Here is a 12,846-nt window from a genome sequence, read left to right on the forward strand (position 1 = left end):
TTGAGAATGGGCTTAACAGTTTTACTTTTTAACTTAACTGATAATAATTCCGTTTGGTTTAAAGCTTTTCTTTAAAGGGTGTAGTTTTACATGCTTAGCTTCTACTTGCTTTTTAACTAATTCATGGGCTAGATGTAATTTCTTCCCCTTTAGAGGCTACTGCTTTACTTAAATCAGATTTTAAAAGAGTTGGGGCCGGGCGCGGTGGCTCAAGCCTGTAATCCCAGCACTTTGGGAGGCCGAGGCGGGTGGATCACGAGGTCGAGATATCGAGACCATCCTGGTCAACATGGTGAAACCCTGTCTCTACTAAAAATACAAAACATTAGCTGGGCATGGTAGCTCGTGCCTGTAATCCCAGCTACTCAGGAGGCTGAGGCAGGAGAATTGCCTGAACCCAGGAGGCGGAGGTTGTGGTGAGCCGAGATCGCGCCATTGCACTCCAGCCTGGGTATCCAGCGAAACTCCGTCTCAAAAAAAAAAAAAAAAAAAAAAAAAAAAAAAGAGTTACCTCAGAGATAACAAAGAAATTATTATTAGAATTTGTTACTTAAACCTTAGCAGAGAATTACAATTTTGGATGTTACTTGTTTACAAAGAACACACAAAATTTTGCTGTGGAACACCTGCGGAGAGCAGCACACAGCTATTTGGACCTGGCCCCACACAGCTGCTGCTTGCTGCGTTCTGCTTGTGTTCTGCTTGTGGTACTGACTACCGAGCCTGGGCCACAGTTGTGGCCTTGGGCTGAGTCTGTTTGCTTGAACGCTGCTTTGACCTTTCTTTGCTGCTGAGCTGTTTCCATTTTTTTCTTTTTCTTCCCCGCCCCCACCCCTGTAATGCTATTAAGGTTAGAAATATAGCATATGAAAATCTGTTGATTCTTAAAAATGTATTTTAAATTTCTGGGCTTAAATGTGTAACAACATAAACATTTGACTAATTCTGCTGCCATGATTAATATGGAAGCTTCAGTTTAATACGGTTACACAGATCTGAAAAAACAATTGCTCTAAAGCTAACAACGACAATGAGAAAATTTTTTATTTTTATTTTTATTTTTATTTTATTTTATTTTATTGCATTTTAGGTTTCGGGCTACATGTGATGAACATGCAAGATTGTTGCATAGGTACACACATGGCAGTGTGGTTTGCTGCCTTCCGTCCCCTCACCTGTATCTGTCATTTCTCCCCATGCTATCTCTTCCCACTTCCCCACCCCCCGCTCCTCCCCCATTTCCCCCCAACGGACCCCAGTGTGTAGGGCTCCCCTCCCTGTGTCCTTGTGTTCTCAGACAATGAGAAAATTATCAGAATAATTACCGTAGCGTTAATATCTGCACACAAAATGTTTAGAATAGTAAGCTAGGATTCGAACCTAGGCAATTTGGTCTCGGAGAGAAAAAGTGTTCTGTTCCCAGTGAGTTCATAGTCAAATAGGTGCTGGGAGAGGAGGAAAACAAAAATGGAGTCACACAGATGAATGCATGCTGTAATTCTGGACAATTTTAGGAAGGAGTGGTATATGCTACTAAAAAAGCCTGAGGTTGCAAGATTTGACTTATCTAGAGGAAGATGAAGGCTTGGCTGTTGCCTGACTTGTGAAGAATGCATAGGCCTTTTTAACTAGATAAAGCTGTAGGGTGGGGGCCTGGAAGAGCTTTCCAAGCAGAGGACTGAGCTTCTGCAAATGGCCTGTGGCAGTCTGTTTGCTTAGCCTGTATGAACAGAGGGAAAGAAGGCTATCCTGGCCAGATGATAGGAAGTAAAGGGAGCTGAGTCCTGAATGAGGTGGGAAAAGGTGGAAGCCAGACCAAGGTGTGAACCTTTTGTACTGTATTTACATAAGATCTCTGGGCAATATGTTAAGCTCTGGGTGACTTGATAAGATTGATGTTCCAAATGATAAGTCTGGCTCTAATGGAGAAAACAAGTTGGAGTCAGGCAAGAGTAGAAGCCAGTGACCTGGTGTGAGAATGAGATACTGGAGTAGACTGAGGTTTGGTGTTAGGCTCTTAGGTGACAGGTGTGATGAGGGGTAATGGAGGTAAGTAGAGATATTTCACATGTATTTAGGAGGTAAAAGTTTTAAAAATGATGCTGCATTGAATGTTGGTATGAGAAGGCAGGAGATTGAAAGACCCCAATGTGTCTATATATTCTTTATCTTTTCCAACCTCTGGGATTGATTATAATGTCTTTGGAGTCTTGTGAAATAGTGCTTCTTAAGCTGAAGCTCTTGATTCTCCTTACTTCTGTGGAGATCCTGACTCAGGAGATTTTGATTGAGGATCTAAAATTTGGAAATTCAGAGCCATTTGTCTTGTTTTGGATTTTTGAGGTATCTTGTTTGAACATTCTTACGTTCAAGCACATTTGGAAAATGCTGATATAGACAGTGTGTAAGATAGTCAGTGATTCTCAATATTGGCTACACATTAGAGTTGCCAGGGATGCTTTTAAAAATATTTATGCCAGGGCCCTACCTGAAACAAATCAGAATCTGTGAGTTGAGCCTGGATGTTGGTATTTTAACAGGTGATTGGGATATGCAGCCAGTATGAACCTCTGAGTTAAATTATAATTCTAGAAAGCATGTGGAAAAAAAAAACTGGGATAATATGAAGATAGAAGCATGCCAGGTATATATTAAAAATGATTTGTAAAGCACAACATGGACAAATTACTCAAAATAAAATCAATAAAGTAGTAAAGGTACTGAATTATGCTGTATCCACTGGGATATTTTCAACCTTTTCCAAATGACTATATAAAATTGTTCTTCTATCTTCCAGCAGGAATTATTAAATAGTGTATATAGTACTTGATATACTTCTCTAAATTGGACATAAAGCAAATGTCTTAAATTGAGAGAAACTCTTCATGAAAACAATCAAAGTATTCAAATGAAGACAAAGTAACTTTGGCCATTTAGCATGATCTGAGGTTATTTATAAAATAAACCAGGCAGAACTATCATTTCTGTACTCGTAAGTTTTGTATTTTTACTTCTCAGTAAATTTTATGTTAAAAGACATTAATACTTGCTGTTTGTTATTGGATACTTATGTCCATTGTTGAGAATGCTTTGCATTTAAAGCAAAGCACAGGGGCCGGGCGCGGTGGCTCACGCCTGTAATCCCAGCACTTTGGGAGGCCGAGGCGGGTGGATCACAAGGTCAAGAGATCGAGACCATCCTGGTCAACATGGTGAAACCCTGTCTCTACTAAAAATACAAAAAAATTAGCTGGGCATGGTGGCGCGTGCCTGTAATCCCAGCTACTCAGGAGGCTGAGGCAGGAGAATTGCCTGAACCCAGGAGGCGGCGGTTGCGGTGAGCCGAGATCGCGCCATTGCACTCCAGCCTGGGTAACAAGAGCGAAACTCTGTCTCAAAAAAAAAAAAAAAAAAAAAAAAAAAAGCAAAGCACAAATAAAAATATAACTACAAAAATGATTTCTATAATAATTAAGTTAAAAAATTAGAATGCCCGAGACCTAGAAGTTATTCTCATTCACAGGTGATATAAAGAGAACAGCTTAGTTAGGTGACCCAAGCATTAGAAATGCAAAGGTCTCTAGAGGGATTCCTGGCTTTACATTTCTATCAGTCAATCAATCTAGCTATCATTCATCTATCAAACAATCAAGTTATACTCAATCCTCAAAAACTGCATATTTAAAAGTTAAATATATATATTTAAATCATAGAATATAATGTTTTGACATATTTATAAACTTGTGAACCCCTTGCAACAAAAATAATGAACATATCCTTCAGCTCCCAGAGTTTACTCATGTATCTCTGCAATCCTTTGCTCCCACATTTCCTCATTCCCCATTCTTCATACCTACAGAATATACTCCTTTTTTGTCCTGTTTTTTGTTTCACCCAGAAAAAATATTTTGAGATTCATCCATATTGTTGCTTATACTAATAATTCATTTCTTGTTATTGCTAAGTAGTAGTCCATTACATATAATCACCTCAGATTTTCTATATTTCTTGATGGATATTCAAAGCATTCCTAGTTTTTGGCTATTACAAATAGAACTGCTATGAACATCCATATACAACGTTACAAGGTTAAAGGAGAGCAGTTTCAGAAAGAATATTTTCTTCCAGAACTTTGGAGTCGAATGGCTGAATCAAATGATAAGTGTATGTTTGACTATTTAAGAAAATGCCAAAATATTTCATGAAGCAGCTGTATCATTGCACATTCCCACCAATGTTTTCTCCATAGACAAACCCTCCAAAGGCCTGGATGGATAAACCTGTCTGTAAACATTTCAGAATTCATGTGAGGGAGGGAGACTGGATGTGGTACTCTCAGTAAACGCTGTTTCTAGCATGGCACCTCACTTCAGCTTTTACTGTGCCTTCACAACCTGGATTCTGACACTCTTTGACCCAGTTTCTACAGAGAATAAATTAATTATCTCCTGAGACATAAAAAAGAGGAAATTACTTGGTTGCATGAAGTCAGAGAAAGAGACACAGAATCCAGTTGTCCTTTTACAGACTTCTAGGCAATGCTTCATTTTCAGTGTCATGATCCCTAACCCCCTATAACTTCAGAAATACCTGGCACCTCCGATGTCTAAAATTTTCCAGGATTCTAAAAGATAAGTTAGCTTATTTCTCATTGGAATCTTGCTTAGCTTCCACTTAGGCAACACCTTTCTCCTTTCTGTAAAGTCATCTATCACCTAGCAATTTTTCTTCTTCCAAAAGTTGGTTAACATCTCTTGCTCTGTCACTTAATATGGTATTATATTTCTCTTATTGCTTAGCTGACACTTCAGCAATGTTTGGAGAGGGAGCAGACATAAACAACTGTATTGTTACATCTATGCAAAGTAAAACAGCGAAAACCTTTCATGCATGTTGGTTATTAGACTTGGCTACTCCAAGTCTCCTGCCCCTTCTAAGATCTCTGAATGTCTCCCATGATTTAGCAATGAATGAGGTAATGTCTTATGTAATAGGGGGGCTTCTAGGCCCCTCCTCTAGCACTTAGCTGTTTATTTTGATTGGATGGCATGTGTTCTGATTGATCTGTAAGTTTCTTGAGTAGTTGGCATCTGGTTCTGATTGATCCTGTCCATAATATACTCTGCTAAATAATTTTGATATCACTCTTGAATAAAGGAACTCTAACCCATATCATCTGAGGAGGAATTGAATGAAATGAAGGATGAGGTTAAGAGAGTAGAGTTAGGAAGGATATTTTAATTATTTTAAAATACAGTAGGACTTAGTGACATGTTCAAAATAAACCATAGATTTAGATCTAGGGAAGAATTAATTTCAATATGAACATGAAACTTCTAAAGGTTAAACCTTATCAAAGTTCAAATGAGCAGTTCTATTTTTTCCCTAACTTTGGGAAGAATAATGTAGCTACAATTATATTTATCTCTAATATGTTATATACAATATAATGCATGATTTTAAAATATAACATATATTCTACATTTAGACTATAAGAGCAATGCAGCCTTTTACAGCAGCACGTGCTGAAAAGCTTAGCATAGGAAAGTCTGAGTAAGAGGCTGGGCATGGTGGCTTATGCCTGTAATCCCAGCACTTTGGGAAGCTGGGGTGGGTAGATTACTTTAGCCTATGATTTCGAGTGGGCAACGTGGTAAATCCCCGTCTCTACTAAAATACAAAATAATAATAATAATAATAACAATAATAATTAATAACAAGTAGCTGGGTGTGGCAGCCTGCACCTATAATCAGAGCTACTCAGGAGGCTGAGGTACAAGAATTGCTTGAGCCTGGGAGGTGGAGGTTGCAATGAGCTGAGATCATGCCACTGCACTCCAGCCTGGGCGACAGAGTGAGACTGTCTCTCAAACAACAACCACCAAAAAAAAAAAAAAAAAAAAAAAGGAAAGAAAGAAAGAAAAAAAAGTAGGAATAAGAAAACAGAAAACTGTCATTTTATAACTGAGAAATGATGATGATATATTATTTCCATGTAATTAATTCTTTTTAGTAAAATAAATAAATTTGTCCTTTGAGGTTTTCCTACCTTATGTATTTGACATTTGAGACCTTATTTAAAATGTCTACATTATAATGATTTGCAATCACAGGAGGCAGTACATTCTTTTATCCAAGAAAATTCTGGAAATCCCTAAAATGTATGTATACAATATGCATAACATGTACTGCAAATTGACCCATTGGCTGTGTTTGGGAGTTGTTTTGTTGGATTGTATTCTGATTTTGTTTTAAATCTGTGGAATTCTTAGAGTACTTCACTAAATCCAGTGGTTTCTCTGGGTCATACTCTTCCTCCATCAGTTTACTTACAGGATGATTATAAACCCCTCATTTAATTTCCCCAAATTATATTTCAGGCGAGGCTATGCTGTGTCATAGAACTTGAGTAAATGCAGATACATGGAGCACAATAGAGGAAGTATATTGCACTGCTATTAGAAATAGTTTCTCTTAGCGTGTAGATACTAAACAAACCAGAGAGTTCATGCCTTCCTCCTGGTAGGTTGCTGCTCAGTCAGGGACATCTCTTATGTATACACCAAGAAGCCTCAGAAACAACACTACACATCTACAACCATGTGCTATTTGACAAACCTGACAAAAACAAGCAATGGGGAAAGGATTCCCTATGTAATAAATGATGTTGGGAAAACTGGCTAGCCATATGCAGAAAGGTGAAACTGGATCCCTTCCTTACACCTTGTACAAAAATTAACTCCAGATGGATTAAAGATTTAAACATAAGACCTAACACCATAAAAACCCTAGAAGAAAACCTAGGCAATAGCATTCATGATATAGACATGTGTAATGCTTAAAGTATTAAAAGTTTTAAATATCCTCATATTTCAGTGTTAAAATATTTATGCTAAAAAAACTTGGAAATAGATCATGTTGAGCATCAATAGAACACCACAGAAGCTGCTTCATTTAGGTAAATACTTGGAAAAACCTATGTATTTTTTGGTAAAATCTTTACTGATAGAAAAAAAAAAAGCTGAATAATATAGTAATAAAATTTTTATATTATATTTAAGAGCAAGAAAATATGTGATCAACTGTGCAAGGATATTCTTTTTTAAAATATACTTTAAGTTCTGGGGTACACGTACAGAATGTGCAGGTTTGTTACATTGGTATACACGTGCCATGATGATTGGCTGCATCCAACAGTCCAGGGGCAGTGGATCACACCTGTAAACTTAAGACTTTGGGAAGTCAAGGTGGGTGGATCTCTTGAGCCCAGGAGTTTGAAACCAGCCTGGAAATAATGGTGAAACCCCATCTGTACAAAAGATACATAAATTAGCTGGGCATGGTGGTTCATGCCTGTAATCCAGGCTACTCAGAAGACTGAGGTGGGAGGATCAGCACGCCCTGGGAGGTCAGGGCTGCAGTGAGCTGAAATTGCACTACTGCACTTTAGCACAGGCAAGAAAGTGAGTCAGTCTCTCTCTCTCTCTCTCTCTCTCTCTCTCCCTCTCCTATCTCACACACACACACACACACGAAAGAACTTTCAAAAAGTGTAGCAAGCGTTCTTTAAAAGGGAAAAAAAGAACATTTATTTAGGAAGCATCTAAAATGTGCCAGGGTCCTATTTGCACGTTTGTTGTATATACTGTAATCATAAAAAATAATTATGATGATGACTTTCTGCCCATTCCAGGGTGTTGAGAGCAAAATGATGAATAAATCGGATCCCTTTTTCTCTCCATTCAGAATTTCCTCCCCTTAGACTTCCGCATGCCTGGCTCCTTCTCATCCTTTAGTCGGCAGCTTAAATATCATACTCAGAGAGGTCTTCTCTGACCACAGATTTCCACTCTCACTCCCATCCCCATCCTAATTACAGAATTCTTTGATATATTCTAACATTTTCAATTTATAGAAAGCATTTATAGTGAGTTAGAAGTATTTGCTCTTTATTTCTTTTTCTGTTCCTATGACTATAGCATAAGACCTCATCTTATATATTCAGTGTCTCACTGACTAGCAGAGTTTGTGATCTATAACCAAAATAAATTCTAGGTCAAAACAAAATTTCATCAGAGGTTTTGTGTGCCAAACTGCTGTGTTCCTATGGGACATCTCCAGTCGGAGCAGTCTGCTGAAACTGAACACACCCCTACCCCAAACTTAAAGTGCATATGCCAGTTTCTACTTTCCTATTCTTTTCTTGATGCTACTGTCATTTTATCATCCTTCAGATTTACAAAAAGTTTGAGATTTACCAGGTCACTGCGCTGTGATCATTTGTCTCACTTTTGTATACATACTTTCTAGTTCACAAATGTTTTCACATATCTCACTGCTTTTGTTCATTACACACACCTGAGAGATACCATTAGTGCCATTTTTGTGAATGAGGTCAATGACATACAAACAAAGACCTTTTTCCCAAGGTCCCGTACCTAGTAAGCGGCAGAACCAGTACGCTAACATGTCTTTTTACTTCTATTTGGTGCTGATACAACTATGAACCAGCTGCTTTTAGCAAAAAATCAGGCCCCTCCCATTTCTCTCCACAGTCATAACATTAGAATATACCATTATTTTATACATCTGCTGCTACAAGAGTGGCTCTCACAAAGGTACTTAGTGTATTTCTTAAAGTGACTTCTACTTATTACAACACTACACCAAATTGTTCAAATTGTTATTACAGTCCCACATAGTTACTACTCTCATGTTTTTTTCTTATTGTAAAATGTTCATTTTAGATCTCTGTTGCCTAATGAAAATAGATAAACCTATGAAAATCACAGCATTATCTTTTCAAGTTCCAAATGCAATAAAAACTACAATTCAAACTGTTTCTCTCTAACTCTCCTTATGATTTTGCACATGCAGATATACCACAGAATGATACATTTGGCCACAGCTTAACCTGAAATAATTCTTTAGATTTTAGATAAACTTATTTTCAGAACACAAAGTTATTTTTTTTGCAAAATCTAAACTTTATTTTCCTTGCACTATACTATACTTGCATCTTAAATGAATCATGCAAATTAGCAGAATTATACTATGAAGCAGTAATTCACTTAGCACATAATTTATTAATCATGAACTAAAAACATAAGAAAATTCATTATGAGCATATACAGGAGGTAATTATTTGCATAAATAACTTCTGGGAGAAAATGAGAGTTTAGTTTATAGTAGTACCTTATTTAAATGGGTTGGCATAGCAAATAGTATTAGTTGCTTTTTTTCTGTTTGTCAAAAAGCTAAAGATAAATGTATACATTCAGCTCTTCCAAAGAAGAGGAGGAAAAAAAAATTTGTGGGGCAATAATTGTTGAATGAAAGCCACACATAGCTAGCTAAAGAGAAAGCTGTAACTAAATATGCCGACAATTAAGACAGATGGACCGAAAGACCACTCACTACAGAAATGAGATCTGTGAGAAAAAATAGGTGGGGATAAATAAATTTTAGAATGTGAGGAAGAAGGGAGAAACAGAAAAGAAGCCTAACTGGTCAATTAAATGAGAGCTTCAGCCAAGAAAAAAAAGAAACAACATGAAGTACAATAAAGTACATGGAGAAATAGATACATAACAGACTTTTGTTCCTTTATAGCCCTAACATTACAGGTTAATACTTATGCTACAATTAGTTTTTTTGTAAATACTTCTGTGATACAGAGTTTCATTTTATTATTATAAGACATTCGATTGGCTAACCATGGTCATCTACCACTATGTGAAAGAAGATTATTATTACAGAGAGAGAAAACTGGAACTTTCCATCAACTTTGCACCTACAGAAAGAATTGGTCACCAGAATTCTAAAGAGTAATGCATGGCTTATAAAGGTAATATTAGAACACGAATTGGGGCTAATAACATGTTTAAGAAATTTTAATCTAAAATTATAATCTAAGATTACAGTTTAATATTAGAAAATTTATTGTAACCCTCTTTGCTATTGATGACATAATTATAATTTATTTCCTTTTTTTACACATTTATATGTTTATTGTACTTTAGGCTCGGGGGTACATGTGCTGATCATTCAGGATTGCTGCACAGGTACACACTTGGCGAGGTGGTTTGCTTCCTCCATCCCCCCACCCCCTGTAACTGGCATGTCTCCCCTTTTTACCCCTCCCAGCCTCCCCGTTACCCGCTGTGCCTCCCTTAGCGCCCCCTCCTGACCCCAGTGTGTAATGCTCCCCCCCGCGTGCCCATTGTTCTCATTGTTCAACATCCACCTATGAGTGAGAACATGTGGTGTTTAGTTTTCTGTTCTTCTGTTAGTTTGCTGAGAATGATGGTTTCCAGATTTATCCATGTCCCTACAAAGGACATGAACTCATCTTTTTTATGGCTGCCTAGTATTCCACGGTGTATCTGTGGCACATTTTCTTTGTCTAGTCTATCACTGATGAGCATTTGGGTTGGTTCCAGGTGTTTGCTATTGTAAACAGTGCCACAATGATCATATGTGTGCATGTGTCTTTATAATAGAATGATCTCTAATTCTTGGGTATATACACCCAGTAATGAGATTGCTGGGTCAAATGGAATTTCTATTTCTAAATCCTTGAGGAATTGCCACACTGTCTTCCACAATGGTTGAACTAATTTACACTCCCACCAATAGTGTGTAAGCGTTCCTTTTTCTCCACATTCTCTCCAGCATTTGCTGTCTCCAGATTTTTTAATGAGTGCCATTCTAACTGGCGTGAGATGGTATCTCAATGTGGTTTCGATTTGCATTTCTGTATTCACCAGTGATGATGAACATTTTTTTATATGTTTGTTGGCCTCATAAATTTTTCTTTTGAAAAGTGTCTGTTCATATCCTTTGCCCCCTTTTGAATGGGTTTTTTTTTTTTCTTGTAAATCTGCTTTATTTCTTTGTAGATTCTGGATATCCGTTTTTTGTCAAATGGGTTCATTGCAGAGATTTTTCCCATTCTGTTGGTTGCCGGTTCACTCTAATGATTGTTTCTTTTGCTGTGCAGAAACTCTTAAGTTTAATTAGGTCCCATTTGTCTATTTTGGCTTTTGTTGCCATTGCTTTTGGTGTTTTAGTCACGAAGTCCTTGCTTATGCCTATGTCCTGAATGGTATGCATAGGTTTTCTTCTAGGGTTTTTATGGTGTTAGGTTTTGCATTTAAATCTTTAATCCTTCTGGAGTTAATTTTAATGTAAGGAAAGGATCCAGTTTCAGCTTTCTGCAGATGGCTAGCCAGTTTTCCCAACACCATTTACTAAACAAGGAATCTTTTCTCCATTGTTTGTTTTTGTCAGGTTTGTCAAAGATCAGATGGTTGTAGATGTGTGGCATTACTTCCAGGATTTCTGTTCTGTTACATTGATCTATATCTCTATTTTGGTACCAGTACCATGCTGTTCTGATTACAGTAGGCTTGTGGTATAGTTTGAAGTCAGGTAGCATGATGCCTCTAGCTTTGTTCTTTTTGCTTAGGATTGTCTTGGCTATGCAGGCTCCCCTTTGGTTCCATATGAAGTTGAAAGTGTGAGTTTTTTTTTGTTTTTTTTTTTTTTTTTCAGTTCTGTGAAGAAGGTCATTGGTAGCTTGATGGGATAGTATTGAATCTATTAATTAATTTGGGAAGTATGGCCATTTTCATGATATTGATTCTTCCTAACCATGAGCATGGAATGTTTTTCCATCTGTTTTTGTGTTCTCTTATTTTCCTTGAGCAGTTGCTTGTAGTTCTCCTTGAAGAGGTCCTTTGCATCCTTTGTTAGTTGTATTCCTAGGTATTTTATTCTCTTTGTAGCAATTGTGAATTGGGTTGCTCACGATTTGGCTCTCTGTTAGTCTGTTATTGGTGCATAGGAATGCTTGTGATTTCTGCACATTGATTTTGTATCCGAGACTTTGCTGAAGTTGCTTATCAGCTTAAGGAGATTTGGGGCTCAAGAATTTTAATAAAGAAATTTCTAAATACCTAGTCTGATACACTTTATCAATTTAATATCCTGCCTGTCAATGTAGACATAATAACCATTTACATGTACTAGCTTGTGTCTATAGGCATCTTGGGTGCTCGTGTTCATCTTTGTAAATTATCACCAAGGCTAAAAGAAAGGGACAAGTAATCCTCTTGTTCCACTGGGGTGTGACATAATACAAGTTGCTAACTTACAGTCCTTTGATGGCCAAGAAACTGTTCTGAGGTCACTTATCTAAAATAGTCAAAGATTTAATGAAAATTTCCCCATTGCATTCCTAGTCTGATATATTGTAATTCATATCAGCTAGCGGTCAGATAAGAGTTATCTGCAGCCTGAAAACAATAAATAAAATAATAATGGCAATACTAGTAGTCATAAACTAAAAGCCCACACTTTAAAAATAAAATACAAAAACCTTTAGCTAATATAAGATTACTAGACCTAAAACATCAGATTACAAATAACGAACACTCTATGTTAGAAGATGACCCCTTCTATTCGTTCTTTATGTTGCTCTGTCCAAATGCTTTTCTACCTGATTATTCATGTTATTTTTCACTATATGCCAATAATTATGTTCATCTTATTAATATTTCTGACTTGAGTAACTCTTACTACTCTAGAACACTCAGGTTTTTATTTTAAAAAAGAACCATCTCAGCCTATCAACAGCATGTACATTTGCTTGACTTTTTACTAAAAATTCCACCATTTGCTGTCTCTTGTAAATTATAGCAAGAAGTGGTGTGTTTCTGTCCTATAAAAGAGCAGAAAAAATTAGCAATTAACAAAATTACATATTTCTCAAATGAACCAAAAGTCTTCTCTAAGATGCTTTGAACTTCAAAATACAATATAGAAAGGAAGTAAATGAAAAGC

The 12,846-nt window shown here is 36.9% G+C and overlaps 1 protein-coding gene across 2 annotated transcripts in view; it reads left to right on the forward strand.

Moving 5' to 3' along the window:
- Window positions 1-12,846, forward strand: part of LOC141581106 (tubulin beta-8 chain-like) — a 537,263-nt gene that overhangs the window by 133,515 nt on the left and 390,902 nt on the right. The window lies entirely within an intron of this gene.

Source organism: Saimiri boliviensis, chromosome 14 (assembly GCF_048565385.1).
Source record: "Saimiri boliviensis isolate mSaiBol1 chromosome 14, mSaiBol1.pri, whole genome shotgun sequence".
NCBI lineage: Eukaryota > Metazoa > Chordata > Mammalia > Primates > Cebidae > Saimiri > Saimiri boliviensis.